This window comes from Rutidosis leptorrhynchoides, chromosome 10 (genome assembly GCF_046630445.1).
Source record: "Rutidosis leptorrhynchoides isolate AG116_Rl617_1_P2 chromosome 10, CSIRO_AGI_Rlap_v1, whole genome shotgun sequence".
NCBI lineage: Eukaryota > Viridiplantae > Streptophyta > Magnoliopsida > Asterales > Asteraceae > Rutidosis > Rutidosis leptorrhynchoides.
Window position 1 is genome coordinate 341082096 of NC_092342.1, and position 16486 is coordinate 341098581.

Sequence of the window (16486 nt, forward strand, 5' to 3'; positions counted from 1 at the left end):
GTGACGTCATCAGCAGATGTACCAGCAGCTCGTCATCTCTTTAGCGAACTCCGCAATCAGTATTTTGAAATCTCGCATAACTTCTCCAGTTATACTTATAACATCTATCCCTAAGAATTTCATATTCCGAATGTGAAGTTTCTGAAAAACACCCTGAACTATGAAGTAGTTCTTGAAATGCTGATGAAGCAGCAAAAACTGTAAATGAATTTAGCAGTCAAATGTTGACGATAAAGTATAATGTGATGGTAAAGCTCAGAAAAAGAGGAGATTTGGAACTGGAAAAAACGGATTGAGCAAAGTATGAAAGAAGGTGTGGATAAATCACAAGAACTGAATCTGCTTTCAAAGAATCCAAACGATTCAGTACCTGCTGAAACCATTAGTAAAAACCCTACTCGATATTCTAAACCTTTCCGGATGATATTCTTCATCATTATCTTATCTTAGATATTATAAGATATCTTCATATCTTCTGTTATACATATTCTCCATATTTCAGGAGATATTTTCACAACTATTCCTATCTGCGATCATGTATCTTTCCGTAATATCTGCGTTATTAAATAAAAGAAACTGTGTTAGTTTCTAAATTCTGAAACCTTCGAAATTAAAATATGAATGTTTTGGAGTAGTGTTGGGAATTGATGCATGAATTAGTATAATATAATGAAACTTGATCAACTTCATTATATTACAGTAAGTCATGTTAAGTTTCTAATGGAATGTGATGATTCACAGTACCATCATCATGTGCCATGTTACACGGCTCTTACATTTTATCCAATTCCAAAACATATTAAGAACAAATCATCTTGATAGTTCTATTTTCCTGGATATCCTGGTAATTTAACAAATCAAAAATCGTGCCATTACCCTTCCTTTCTGAGAACATTAGTTATGGTCATTCCAAATCTCATACCTACGAATTCCGGACCATTAGAAGAGACGCTTAACCGTAAGAAGAGGAAACGAAAGAATGAAGCTTAGAAATAAAAATTTGGGGTATAGATCGCAGCAAATGGGAGAAATCATTAATTGTGGATGACAATGGTTATAGAAGACAGAAGTAGGAACATCGAAATATAAGGGAAGATATAAAACCCAACAACCACTCAGAAATTACAAACCGTGTATATCAATACGTATTGCAACGTAAAGACACGGGAGAATTAGAAACATTACAATTCTAAGGAAATCATAAAAGTGAATAAATTCTTCTAGCGGTAGATGAAAAAGAAGAATGAAAGATATAAAAGTTAGAAGTATAATAAGAATCAGGATTGTATGGAGTATATTAAGGAATGAGTAGGGGAAGAAAGAATAGAAGGTGCAGAGAATAAGGAAACAAAGGGGGTGGATTTATAGCAATATACCCGACAGAGAAATCGAAACAGATTGCCACATTAAATCAAAGAAGATCTTGATTTTCTAAATCACCGAAGAACCAAATCTTATTACGTAAGATTTTCTTTAGATCCCTTAAATTCTGGAAATCAATCCTAACCACGTCACCGGTTAAAACGATTCCATATTTACTCATTTCACTCTTTTGTGATAACTTCACTCGTGCGCTTCACATGATCGAATCGTTTTATCTAATATCTCTCGATAATGATAAAACTCCATTATGATCTCATATTCATCATGAAAACATCCTCATTACTATCTATAATGAACCCTACCAAATTTCGGGGACGAAATTTTTTTTTTACGGGTGGATACTGTAACGACCCGGAAATTTCCGACCAAATTTAAACCTTAATCTCTATATGTTTCCGACACGATAAGCAAAATTTGTAATATTGAGTCTTGACAACCTTGAAAACTATATTTATGTAATCGTTTAACCATTAACCATGCCTGATGATTCACGAACAATTGTTTGTAAATAAATATTTATATATATATATATATATATATATATATATATATATATATATATGTATACTTTAAATTTAGTTGTTTCAATATAATATACTTATTTAAGTACCAAAAGTTGATAAAACATAACTATAGATATTGCGATTTGAAAATATATGAATGTGAATTCTATACATAGATATTATTATATGTATATATGAAATTTGATATAACTTAACATTTTATTATTACTTACATCGTTATTTTTTTTTTCTATTCGTTAGTATTAGGTTATTGTCAACAATAAGGTTATAAAATTTATTCTCATTATTTATTATTATCATTATTATCAATATTATTATTATTATTAGTAATAAATTAATAAAATTATTATTAATAATACAAATATTATTTATTATTAAATGTATTATTAATATTAATATATGTATATTTATTGAATATAAATAATAAAACAAAAATAAAAATAAATATATATATACAAACAAGTACAGTATCTGAATCAGAATTCTTTTATTATTTTCTCTTACTGGTGATCCGTGATTAAGTGTCCATTTCTTTTCCTGTTATAAACCGATTTGGGAATCTATTTTGCTGTTAAAGAACACGTTTTCCAGCACCATAAATACATGGTACATCTGCACCTTGATTAAAAAAAAAAACAGAAAACAACTTCAAAAAGTGAAGTCGTATACCTCTGATATAAATTTTTTTTTAATCACCCTGAATCCTAATCAAAATCAAAAATGTATAAATGTAAACATGTTATAGAATTTTCAGTTCGATCTATCTGCAGAGTTATATCTTTCAAATCTTCTTAACAAATTCAGATTTAGGAGTCAAAGCTATTTTTTTCTTTAAATTGTTCTTGATGAAATTAGAGTTCTAGGTATTTTTTTCTGTTGAAATTAATAACTCAGATAGTTTCCATGAATCATTTACCATATAATTCGTGTTGAAATCATTGTTTAAAACATCCAAAAATCTGAGTTTGAGGTTTGAGTTTAAAAACCTTCAACAGCGACGGTTCTTTTTTTTTTTTATTTATGTATTTATTTTTTTTTTAAAAACCAATTCAACAATCAACTGAGTAATTACGTTTCATTTTACATTTTAATTAAAAACTGTAACTTGTTAAGGTTGATTGATTTAATTACGGGACGGCTGTAAATTGAATAAAGGAGAAGATGAATTAGCCTAAACTGATAATGGGTTAAATATAGTTGGATTGGGTAGAATAACAGAAAAACAGTCGCAGATGGATGGTTGGGTGTGTGTTCGGGTTAGCAAGTGGTCAAGGGTTCGAGTCTTGAATGAAGTTTTCTTTTTATAAAAGGCTTTCCAAGGGGTATAACCTTTTAACTTTGTGCCATTATTATTAGTATTAATTATTATTAGTATTATTAATTATTAATGTCATTTTTATCTATGTATTATTGTTATTAGTATTATTAGAAATATAATTATTATTAGTATCATAATTAATATTACAAACATAATTATAAGAATATAACCATTATTATTATTATTATTAACATAACTAATATATTCATTTTTATAAATTTTGACATTTAATCATTAGTTATCATTATTACCATTATAATTATAGTTATAATTAAGAAAATTGTTATTATTATATTTACATTTATCAACAACTAAGAGTATAGATATTAATTATTGTAATGAAATATATAAGATAAATATATATAACATATAAGTTAAGATATGATTTACATAATTAAAGATTATGTTTTAATGAAGTTTAGAATAAATTCTAAATAACTACAAAGATATATAAAAAGAATATAACTAATAACTTTACATACATATGTGTTTGATTACAAATATGTATATTAACAAATATACAAATGATATAGGTTCGTGAATCGAAGGCCAACCTTGCTCATGTTAAATGATGTTATATGTATTTTTACTACAAAATACATTAGGTGAGTATATAGTCCCACTTTTAAACTCTAAATATTTCGGGATGAGAATACATGTATTTTTTGTTTTACGTTATGGACACAAGTAACTGAAAAATATATTCTACGTTGAGTTGTACCACTGGCATACTTCCCTGTAGCTTGGTAACTAATATTTACAGCGGTTTTGTAAACGCGAATCCTGTTGATAGATCTATCGGGCCTGACAACCCCAACCGGACTGGACGACCAGTATTCAACGGTTGCACAGTACTTCGTTTTGTGACTACACTTGGTACGGTGTAGTAAGATTTCATAATAAAGGGAATATGCGACGTGATTAAATGTTAAGTATGGTTACCAAGTGCTCAACCACTTAGAATATTTTTATTTAAATGTTTACATATGAAATCTTGTGGTCCATTGTTATAACGCTGCTAGCATCAAACCTATATATCTCACCAACTTTATGTTGACTTTTTAAAGCATGTTATTCTCAGGTACGAATTAAGTCTTCCGCTGTGCATTTGCTCATGTTAAGGACATATCTTGGAATCGATCATTGCAATGGAACTAAATGTTGATGACTTCGTCCAGGAGGATTAGGACGGGTTGTTACAAAAAACTCTGTCAGTTCAAGAATCATTGTGGACATCATTACGAATCAACAACAAATATATTGTATCAATGAGTTATGAAGTATTAACTCATTTCCAATCGAAAGATTTATATGTATATTTTATATGTATAAATTTTTAAACCATAATAAATCTTCCCGTACCAAGCTATTATGTGTGAATCTTAACTACTCATTTAATTCATATTACAAATATGCAATGATGTACGTCCTTCGTCCTCAACTTAACCATCGTTAATTACAATCTCTGTCTCAATTCAATAAAATTCCAATTCATAATAAACCAAGTGTATTATTCGAATATATGTTTGATTTTACACTTTCATCATCGATGTACTCGAAACTTTTCAAATAACATCATTCGTACCTTGCGAAGTTCACAAGAATTTCACGAAAACCAACAAATAACAAAGTAATGATTCATAATTTCAATATTATTGAAGAAATACTTATGCAATTTATAAAGTTTTAGGGATTACTCAATTCTAGTTCCAACCATAAAACAAATGAGTTTAATTTAATATTAACTCATTAAATCTATATTACATCTAAAGAAAATATACACATATATTTTCATAAAGACTGTAATAAACTTCTTTTGTACAAAATATTAATTGTGAATTTTCTTTTTAACGGGTAGGTAATACCCGAGAGATATATAAATTCACAATTAATATATTATATTTTTCGAAACTGATTCAGCAATCATCAACTATACTCCCTACTTTCACAACAATATCCATTCTTTCATATAAATCAAAACAATCATATTCATTCAAATTCAATTACATATTTTGATTTTGAAATCGCATAATTCAATTCGAAATATAACCAGTATCATCACTCTTAGATTGTAGTGACCCGAACTTTTCCATGTTTATATATATTAATTGAGATTAATATTTACATGATTAAATGTTTCCAACATGTTAAGCAATCAAACTTGTTAAGACTTGAATAATTGAAATATGTTTCGTATAGACAATTGACCACCCAAGTTGACCGGTGATTCACGAACGTTAAAACTTGTAAAAACTATATGATGACATATATATGGATATATATATAGTTAACATGATACTATGATAAGTAAACATATCATTAAGTATATTAACAATGAACTACATATGTAAAAACAAGACTACTAACTTAATGATTTTTAAACGAGACATATATGTAACGATTATCGTTGTAAAGACATTTAATGTATATATATCATATTAAGAGATATTCATACATGATAATATCATGATAATATAATAATTTAAAATCTCATTTGATATTATAAACATTGGGTTAACAACATTTAACAAGATCGTTAACCTAAAGGTTTCAAAACAACACTTACATGTAACGACTAACGATGACTTAACGACTCAGTTAAAATGTATATACATGTAGTGTTTTAATATGTATTTATACACTTTTTAAAGACTTCAATACACTTATCAAAATACTTCTACTTAATAAAAATACTTACAATTACATCCTCGTTCAGTTTCATCAACAATTCTACTCGTATGCACCCGTATTCGTACTCGTACAATACATAGCTTTTAGATGTATGTACTATTGGTATATACACTCCAATGATCAGCTCTTAGCAGCCCATGTGAGTCACTTAACACATGTGGGAACCATCATTTGGCAACTAGCATGAAATATCTCATAAAATTACAAAAATATGAGTAATCATTCATGACTTATTTACATGAAAACAAAATTACATATCCTTTATATCTAATCCATACACCAATGACCAAAAACACCTACAAACACTTTCATTCTTCAATTTTCTTCATCTAATTGATCTCTCTCAAGTTCTATCTTCAAGTTCTAAGTGTTCTTCATATATTCTACAAGTTCTAGTTACATAAAATCAAGAATACTTTCAAGTTTGCTAGCTCACTTCCAATCTTGTAAGGTGATCATCCAACCTCAAGAAATCTTTGTTTCTTACAGTAGGTTATCATTCTAATACAAGGTAATAATAATATTCAAACTTTGGTTCAATTTCTATAACTATAACAATCTTATTTCAAGTGATGATCTTACTTGAACTTGTTTTCGTGTCATGATTCTGCTTCAAGAACTTCGAGCCATCCAAGGATCCGTTGAAGCTAGATCCATTTTTCTCTTTTCTAGTAGGTTTATCCAAGGAACTTAAGGTAGTAATGATGTTCATAACATCATTCGATTCATACATATAAAGCTATCTTATTCAAAGGTTTAACCTTGTAATCACTAGAACATAGTTTAGTTAATTCTAAACTTGTTCGCAAACAAAAGTTAATCCTTCTAACTTGACTTTTAAAATCAACTAAAAACATGTTCTATATCTATATGATATGCTAACTTAATGATTTAAAACCTGGAAACACAAAAAACACCGTAAAACCGGATTTACGCCGTCGTAGTAACACTGCGGGCTGTTTTGGGTTAGTTAATTAAAAACTATGATAAACTTTGATTTAAAAGTTGTTATTCTGAGAAAATTATTTTTATTATGAACATGAAACTATATCCAAAAATTATGGTTAAACTCAAAGTGGAAGTATGTTTTCTAAAATGGTCATCTAGACGTCGTTCTTTCGACTGAAATGACTACCTTTACAAAAATGACTTGTAACTTATTTTTCCGACTATAAACCTATACTTTTTCTGTTTGGATTCATAAAATAGAGTTCAATATGAAACCATAGCAATTTGATTCACTCAAAACGGATTTAAAATGAAGAAGTTATGGGTAAAACAAGATTGGATAATTTTTCTCATTTTAGCTACGTGAAAATTGGTAACAAATCTATTCCAACCATAACTTAATCAACTTGTATTGTATATTATGTAATCTTGAGATACCATAGACACGTATACAATGTTTCGACCTATCATGTCGACACATCTATATATATTTCGGAACAACCATAGACACTCTATATGTGAATGTTGGAGTTAGCTATACAGGGTTGAGATTGATTCCTAAATATATATAGTTTGAGTTGTGAACAATACTGAGATACGTATACACTGGGTTGTGGATTGATTCAAGATAATATTTATTGATTTATTTCTGTACATCTAACTGTGGACAACTAGTTGTAGGTTACTAACGAGGACAGCTGACTTAATAAACTTAAAACATTAAAATATATTAAAAGTGTTGTAAATATATTTTGAACATACTTTGATATATATGTATATATTGTTATAGGTTCGTGAATCAAACAGTGGCCAAGTCTTACTTCCCGACGAAGTAAAAATCTGTGAAAGTGAGTTATAGTCCCACTTTTAAAATCTAATATTTTTGGGATGAGAATGTAGTGACCCGAACTTTTCCATGTTTATATATATTAATTGAGATTGATATTTACATGATTAAATGTTTCCAACATGTTAAGCAATCAAACTTGTTAAGACTTGATTAATTGAAATATGTTTCATATAGACAATTGACCACCCAAGTTGACCGGTGATTCACGAACGTTAAAACTTGTAAAAACTATACGATGACATATATATGGTTATATATATAGTTAACATGTTTTTATTATAAGTATGTATCTCATTAGGTATTTTAACAATGAGTTATATACATAAAAATGAGACTATTAATTTAAGAAACTCGAAAACGATATATATAACGATTATCGTTATAACAACATCTTACTAGGTACATATGAATCATATTAAGATATTGATACACTTGGTTAATTATGTTAAATGATAAGTAAATATATTATTAAGTGTATTAACAATGAAATACATATGTAAAAATAAGACTACTAACTTAATGATTTCGAAACGAGACATATATGTAACGATTATCGTTGTAACGACATTTAACTGTATATACATCATAATAAGATATATTATATATCATAATATCATGATAATATAACAATTTAACATCTCATTTGTTATAATAAACAATGGGTTAACAACATTCAACAAGATCGTTAACCTAAAGGTTTCAAAACAACATTTACATGTAACGACTAACGATGACTTAACGACTCAGTTAAAATGTATATACATGTAGTGTTTTAATATGTATTCATACACTTTTGAAAGACTTCAAGACACTTATCAAAATACTTCTACTTAACAAAAATACTTACAATTACATCCTCGTTCAGTTTCATCAACAATTCTACTCGTATGCACCCGTATTCGTACTCGTACAATACACAGCTTTTAGATGTATGTACTATTGGTATATACACTCCAATGATCATCTCTTAGTAGCCCATGTGAGTCACCTAACACATGTGGGAACCATCATTTGGCAACTAGCATGAAATATCTCATAAAATTACAAAAATATGAGTAATCATTCATGACTTATTTACATGAAAACAAAATTACATATCCTTTATATCTAATCCATACACCAACGACCAAAAACACCTACAAACACTTTCATTCTTCAATTTTTTTCATCTAATTGATCTCTCTCAAGTTCTATCTTCAAGTTCTAAGTGTTCTTCATATATTCTAAAAGTTCTAGTTACATAAAATCAAGAATACTTTCAAGTTTGCTAGCTCACTTCCAATCTTGTAAGGTGATCATCCAACCTCAAGAAATCTTTGTTTCTTATAGTAGGTTATCATTCTAATACAAGGTAATAATCATATTCAAACTTTGGTTCAATTTCTATAACTATAACAATCTTATTTCAAGTGATGATCTTACTTGAACTTGTTTTCGTGTCATGATTCTGCTTCAAGAAGTTCGAGCCATCCAAGGATCCGTTGAAGGTAGATCCATTTTTCTCTTTTCCAGTAGGTTTATCCAAGGAACTTAAGGTAGTAATTATGTTCATAACATCATTCGATTCATACATATAAAGCTATCTTATTCGAAGGTTTAAACTTGTAATCACTAGAACATAGTTTAGTTAATTCTAAACTTGTTCGCAAACAAAAGTTAATCCTTCTAACTTGACTTTTAAAATAAACTAAACACATGTTCTATATCTATATGATATGCTAACTTAATGATTTAAAACCTGGAAACACGAAAAACACCGTAAAACCGGATTTACGCCGTCGTAGTAACACCGCGGGCTGTTTTGGGTTAGTTAATTAAAAACTATGATAAACTTTGATTTAAAAGTTATTATTCTGAGAAAATTATTTTTATTATTAACATGAAACTATATCCAAAAATTATGGTTAAACTCAAAGTGGAAGTATGTTTTCTAAAATGGTCATCTAGACGTCGTTCTTTCGACTGAAATGACTACCTTTACAAAAACGACTTGTAACTTATTTTTCCGACTATAAACCTATACTTTTTCTGTTTAGATTCATAAAATAGAGTTCAATATGAAACTATAGCAATTTGATTCACTCAAAACGGATTTAAAATGAAGAAGTTATGGGTAAAACAAGATTGGATAATTTTTCTCATTTTAGCTACGTGAAAATTGGTAACAAATCTATTCCAACCATAACTTAATCAACTTGTATTATATATTATGTAATCTTGAGATACCATAGACACGTATACAATGTTTCGACCTATCATGTCGACACATCTATATATATTTCGGAACAACCATAGACACTCTATATGTGAATGTTGGAGTTAGCTATACAGGGTTGAGGTTGATTCCAAAATATATATAGTTTGAGTTGTGATCAAAATATATATAGTTTGGAATCAACCTCAACCCTGTATAGCTAACTCCAACATTCACATATAGAGTGTCTATGGTTGTTCCGAAATATATATAGATGTGTCGACATGATAGGTCGAAATATTGTATACGTGTCTATGGTATCTCAAGATTACATAATATACAATACAAGTTGATTAAGTTATGGTTGGAATAGATTTGTTACCAATTTTCACGTAGCTAAAATGAGAAAAATTATCCAATCTTGTTTTACCCATAACTTCTTCATTTTAAATCCGTTTTGAGTGAATCAAATTGCTATGGTTTCATATTGAACTCTATTTTATGAATCTAAACAGAAAAAGTAAAGGTTTATAGTCGGAAAAATAAGTTACAAGTCATTTTTGTAAAGGTAGTCATTTCAGTCGAAAGAACGACGTCTAGATGACCATTTTAGAAAACATACTTCCACTTTGAGTTTAACCATAATTTTTGGATAAAGTTTCATGTTCATAATAAAAATCATTTTCTCAGAATAACAACTTTTAAATCAAAGTTTATCATAGTTTTTAATTAACTAACCCAAAACAGCCCGCGGTGTTACTACGACGGCGTAAATCCGATTTTACGGTGTTTTTCGTGTTTCCAGGTTTTAAATCATTAAGTTAGCATATCATATAGATATAGAACATGTATTTAGTTGATTTTAAAAGTCAATTTAGAAGGATTAACTTTTGTTTGCGAACAAGTTTAGAATTAACTAAACTATGTTCTAGTGATTACAAGTTTAAACCTTCGAATAAGATAGCTTTATACGTATGAATTGAATGATGTTATGAACATCATTACTACCTTAATTTCCTTGGATAAACCTACTGGAAAAGAGAAAAATGGATCTAGCTTCAACGGATCCTTGGATGGCTCGAAGTTCTTGAAGCAGAATCATGACACGAAAACAAGTTCAAGTAAGATCATCACTTGAAATAAGATTGTTATAGTTATAGAAATTGAACCAAAGTTTGAATATGATTATTACCTTGTATTAGAATGATAACCTACTGTAAGAAACAAAGATTTCTTGAGGTTGGATGATCACCTTACAAGATTGGTAGTGAGCTAGCAAACTTGAAAGTATTCTTGATTTTATGTAACTAGAACTTGTAGAATATATGAAGAACACTTAGAACTTGAAGATAGAACTTGAGAGAGATTAATTACATGAAGAAAATTGAAGAATGAAAGTGTTTGTAGGTGTTTTTGGTCGTTGGTGTATGGATTAGATATAAAGGATATGTAATTTTGTTTTCATGTAAATAAGTCCTGAATGATTACTCATATTTTTGTAATTTTATGAGATATTTCATGCTAGTTGCCAAATGATGGTTCCCACATGTGTTAGGTGACTCACATGGGCTGCTAAGAGCTGATCATTGGAGTGTATATACCAATAGTACATACATCTAAAAGCTGTGTATTGTACGAGTACGAATACGGGTGCATACGAGTAGAATTGTTGATGAAACTGAACGAGGATGTAATTGTAAGCATTTTTGTTAAGTAGAAGTATTTTGATAAGTGTATTGAAGTCTTTCAAAAGTGTATAAATACATATTAAAACACTACATGTATATACATTTTAACTGAGTCGTTAAGTCATCGTTAGTCGTTACATGTAAGTGTTGTTTTTAAACCTTTAGGTTAACGGTCTTGTTAAATGTTGTTAACCCAATGTTTATAATATCAAATGAGATTTTAAATTATTAGATTATCATGATATTATCATGTATGAATATCTCTTAATATGATATATATACATTAAATGTCTTTACAACGATAATCGTTACATATATGTCTCGTTTAAAAATCATTAAGTTAGTAGTCTTGTTTTTACATATGTAGTTCATTGTTAATATACTTAATGATATGTTTACTTATCATAGTATCATGTTAACTATATATATATCCATATATATGTCATCATATAGTTTTTACAAGTTTTAACGTTCGTGAATCACCGGTCAACTTGGGTGGTCAATTGTCTATATGAAACATATTTCAATTAATCAAGTCTTAACAAGTTTGATTGCTTAACATGTTGGAAACATTTAATCCTGTAAATATCAATCTCAATTAATATATATAAACATGAAAAAGTTCGGGTCACTACAGTACCTACCCGTTAAATAAATTTCGTCCCGAAATTTTAAGCTGTTGAAGGTGTTGACGAATCTTCTGGAAATAGATGCGAGTATTTCTTCTTCATCTGATCTTCACGCTCCCAGGTGAACTCGGGTCCTCTACGAGCATTCCATCAAACCTTAACAATTGGTATCTTGTTTTGCTTAAGTCTTTTAACCTCACGATCCATTATTTCGACGGGTTCTTCGATGAATTGAAGTTTTTTGTTAATTTGGATTTCATCTAACGGAATAGTGAGATCTTCTTTAGCAAAACATTTCTTCAAATTCGAGACGTGGAAAGTGTTATGTACAGCTGCGAGTTGTTGGGGTAACTCAAGTCGGTAAGCTACTGGTCCGACACGATCAATAATCTTGAATGGTCCAATATACCTTGGATTTAATTTTCCTCGTTTACCAAATCGAACAACGCCTTTCCAAGGTGCAACTTTAAGCATGACCATCTCTCCAATTTCAAATTCTATATCTTTTCTTTTAATGTCAGCGTAGCTCTTTTGTCGACTTTGGGCGGTTTTCAACCGTTGTTGAATTTGGATGATCTTCTCGGTAGTTTCTTGTATAATCTCCGGACCAGTAATTTGTCTATCCCCCACTTCACTCCAACAAATCGGAGACCTGCACTTTCTACCATAAAGTGCTTCAAACGGCGCCATCTCAATGCTTGAATGGTAGCTGTTGTTGTAGGAAAATTCTGCTAATGGTAGATGTCGATCCCAACTGTTTCCGAAATCAATAACACATGCTCGTAGCATGTCTTCAAGCATTTGTATCGTCCTTTCGCTCTGCCCATCAGTTTGTGGATGATAGGCAGTACTCATGTCTAGACGAGTTCCTAATGCTTGCTGTAATGTCTGCCAGAATCTTGAAATAAATCTGCCATCCCTATCAGAGATAATAGAGATTGGTATTCCATGTCTGGAGACGACTTCCTTCAAATACAGTCGTGCTAACTTCTCCATCTTGTCATCTTCTCTTATTGGCAGGAAGTGTGCTGATTTGGTGAGACGATCAACTATTACCCAAATAGTATCAAAACCACTTGCAGTCCTTGGCAATTTAGTGATGAAATCCATGGTAATGTTTTCCCATTTCCATTCTAGGATTTCGGGTTGTTGAAGTAGACCTGATGGTTTCTGATGCTCAGCTTTGACCTTAGAACACGTCAAACATTCTCCTACGTATTTAGCAACATCGGCTTTCATACCCGGCCACCAAAAATGTTTCTTGAGATCCTTGTACATCTTCCCCGTTCCAGGATGTATTGATTATCTGGTTTTATGAGCTTCTCTAAGTACCATTTCTCTCATATCTCCAAATTTTGGTACCCAAATCCTTTCAGCCCTATACCTGGTTCCGTCTTCCCGAATATTAAGGTGCTGCTCAGATCCTTTGGGTATTTCATCCTTTAAATTTCCCTCTTTTAAAACTCCTTGTTGCGCCTCCTTTATTTGAGTAGTAAGGTTATTATGAATCATTATATTCATAGATTTTACTCGAATGGGTTCTCTGTCCTTCCTGCTCAAGGCATCAGCTACCACATTTGCCTTCCCCGGGTGGTAACGAATCTCAAAGTCGTAATCATTCAACAATTCAATCCACCTACGCTGCCTCATATTCAGTTGTTTCTGATTAAATATGTGTTGAAGACTTTTGTGGTCGGTATATATAATACTTTTGACCCCATATAAGTAGTGCCTCCAAGTCTTTAATGCAAAAACAACCGCGCCTAATTCCAAATCATGCGTCGTATAATTTTGCTCGTGAATCTTCAATTGTCTAGACGTGTAACGTCCTCCCAATAGGGTCTGGAAGAAACGTTACTAATATCAAATAAACCAACATATTATAATACGAGAACAATACTAAATGAGAAAATTTAACTTTATTGAGTACGCAGCGGAAAATGAAATGTCGTTACAATAATGGAAATAACGATAAAGTAATTGTTCATATGCAGAAGTAATAAATGCGATATCTCTTGATCCTAAGTCCAAGTAGCATCACATAAGTAGTAGATAAGAAAGCTTGAATCAAACAGCACCTGAGACAAAACATGCTAAAGTGTCAACCAAAAAGGTTGAGTGAAGTTCATAGGTTTAACAAAAGTAGTTATCGTTGTTTTTAGACCACAAGATTTAGTTGTAAAGTTGATCTCCCGCAGGATCAAAAAGTAGATCTCGCAGATCCAAAAGTTATGCCAGTGCGTGATATTTAGACTAAACGTTCAAGTTTGCCCCATGACAAGTTGTGTCTGTCCTTGTCGGTTTAAATTTCATTATCAAGTAATACAAAGACTGAGTCAAATGTATCGGGGACGTTACTCCCGATAGGCCTACCCCCAATAAATAAGCATGCCGCAGCACTTAAAAATATCACTGTAGGGACTTAGTCGGACGTAGCCGGGTATAGCATAGTTTTAGCAGTTGGTACTTGTGTCTAAATTGTAAATAGTAAAAGCAGCATGTGTCTCACCCCAAATAAGTTAAATAAGTTTGCTAGCAATAAAGAGTGGGGCTATGAATTCACCTTAGTAAGTAGAGAGAGTTATTCCTCGGAATAGAGAGTTGAACGAGTGAGCAGGAAAGTCAACCTATTGACATTTAAGAGTAGTTAAGTGTTTTGCCCATGTTTAAGTTTAAGTATGTGTTTAAGTATAGTTTGTTTTACTAAGTTTCTATTCCTAGTAAGTTACTATTTTTATAAAGTTTCTATTTTTAGAAAGTTTCTTATTTTACTAAGTTTCTATGACTAGAGAGTTTCTACTTTTATGAGTGTTTCCATTTTAGGATACTTGCCGTATTAGATAAGCTTCCAATCACCCCTTTCCCTTCGAATGGCTAATTTAGATCTAGGGGCTTGAGCCATAGGACCCTTTAAATCGGAAATCCAAACCCTCTGCCTAGAATCTCGTAGAAACCATTCGTCAAGAAAGTTCGAAGATCTATACATCTCTAATACATATCCCAAAATGTTTTTGTGCTACAATATAATTAGTAGGTTATAGGTGCTAGTAATAGTAATAGTGTATACATGTTAAGTACTAGTATAAGTAGTATTAGGGTTTCATTAATTAGGGTTAGTTAATTAAAGTAGTAATTAATAACTAGGGTTTAGTAATTAATGTCCTAGGGTTTCATAAATGTTTAGAGTTTAATTAATTAGGGTTTAAGAATTATAGTTTAGGTGTAATTAGGGTTTAAGGTTTTAATATGTATATGTATATATAATTCGTATATATATATGTATATATATATATATATATAAATATTTTTTTTTACATGTATATATGTATATATAAATCTAGGTGTGTTTATGTATATACTTATGAATAACAAGTTTATAATATGAATATGAATTATCAAAGATCAAAGTTTATGTAAATAGTTTAGGGTTTATGTTATACCTTTGAAGATTCAAGATAATTAACAAAGAAAAGATGAACACGATGAAGATGGAAGATCAAAGCCTTGAAAATCTTGAAGAACTCCTTGAAGATTCTTGAAGAACACGAAGAACAAGCTTGAAGATCCGAATACCACAAGAGAGAGAGAGGGAGAGATTGTTTTTGAGAGAGGATTTTGGTGTGATTTGTGAATGAGAAACTAGGTGTTTATATAGTGCAAGTATTAGAGTGTTAGTCAACATAAGGATGTTCTAATTAATGATTTTATTTTGTTTTATAATTTTTAGTCAACAATAGGTGGTACTAGTTTATAATTAGTCAACATAAGGATGTACTAGTTTACACTTTATTTTTAGTCAACATAAGGATGTAAGATTTTTTTAGTCTCATTATTATTACTATTATTATTATTATTATTATTTTTACATTTACTACATGATAAGTACTATTTTCTTTTTACTAATTCATGACTTGTATATATTTAGTTCCCAATTGTTTTATTATTTATATAAATGTCACTTTTTATTTATTACTTATAGGTTATTAGTTATAATATTACATAAATGCATAAATTTTAATTAGCAGTGAGTGTCGACTAACAGTTTATTATTTTCATCTTTTATTAACTTGTCAATTTTTGTACAAAGTTAATTAATATGTTTTCTAACTCTTAACACTTAACAATTGTTGATTAAAGTTTAATCATTAAGTTTTAATTATATTGTTTGGGCTTTTAATATTGGAAAAATATAGAATGGAAAAAATGAGGGTCGTTATAGTACCTCCCCGTTATTGAAAACTTCGTCCCGAAGTTTTTAGGT